At 35.6% G+C, this 1,196-nt stretch overlaps 1 protein-coding gene across 1 annotated transcript in view; it reads left to right on the top strand.

Moving 5' to 3' along the window:
- Positions 1–1,196, top strand: part of Dnah6 (dynein, axonemal, heavy chain 6) — a 213,410-nt gene that overhangs the window by 85,864 nt on the left and 126,350 nt on the right. The window lies entirely within an intron of this gene.

The following is a 1,196-nucleotide window of genomic DNA, read 5'->3' as shown; positions in this document are numbered from 1 at the left end:
AACAATACTTCATGTTACGAGAACTGGGAAAAGAGCAGGGGTAGCTATTCTATTTGCAGGCAATTTACAGATCTTGAACTCACTGTGTAGCCTAGGAGGTACTTAGGTTGGCCTCAAACTCACAGTGATCCTGCAAATAGAGATCACGTTGAGAAGGACCCAACCAAAAAAGATAACTACAGGCCAATCTCCCTAATGAACATACATGTAAAAATCCTCAATAAGATACTGAAAAGCAGAATGCAGCAAAGCATCCAGAAGATTATATACCATGATCAAATTAGGATTCACCCTGGGATTCATCCCGACATATGCAAATCAATAAATGTAATACACCATATTAACAGAACCAAAGACAAAAATCACATGATCTTCTCAATACATGCAGAAATAGCATTTGACAAAGTACAATACCCATTCATGATACAATTCCTTTAGAAAATCGGAATAGTCTTTATCTCAACCTGATAAAAGCTGTGTATGACAAACCAACAGCTAACAGGCTGAAAATTAAAACTAGACCCATGTCTATAACCATGTACTAAAATAAAATAAAAATGGATCAAATATCTAAATGTTAAAACAAAACCACAAATCTACTGGAAAAAAAATAGGTAGAACTCTTGAAGACAAGTGTAGGCAAAGACAGGTGTAGACAAAACCCCAACAGCACAGGAAATACTACAAAGAATCAACAACTGGGTTCTCATCTTAGTAAAAAGCTTTCACACAGCAAAAGAGATCACCAACAGAGTGAAAAGACAACCCACAGAGTGGGAAAAAATGTTAGCCAGTTGTTCCTCAGACAAAGGACTAATTTCTAGAACATATAAAAAATTGAAAAAAAATCACACCCCCCAATTTAAAGATGCAATTCAAAAATAGTCATCTGAGATGAATATACACTTCTCAGATAAAGAAATAGAAATGGCAAATAAATATGTGAAAAAATGTTCATCACTGGTCATTCAAGAGATGCAAATTAAATCAAACCTGAGATTCCATCTCACTCCAGAAAGAATGTATATTATCAAGAAATCAACCAATAACAAATGCCAAAGTAGATGTGATTAAAAAAAAGAGGAATCCTTATCCACAGTTGGTGAGAATGTAGACTGGTGCAACCACTGTAGGAATCAATGTGGAGATTCCCCAAAAATCTAGGACTAGAGGCCCCATTTGATCCAGCTATTCCC

Source organism: Chinchilla lanigera, unplaced genomic scaffold, assembly GCF_000276665.1.
Source record: "Chinchilla lanigera isolate Chin_1 unplaced genomic scaffold, ChiLan1.0 scaffold00023, whole genome shotgun sequence".
Lineage (NCBI taxonomy): Eukaryota > Metazoa > Chordata > Mammalia > Rodentia > Chinchillidae > Chinchilla > Chinchilla lanigera.
The sequence above is the reverse complement of the archived record's forward strand: the minus strand, read 5'-3'. Positions and strand labels throughout refer to the sequence as shown.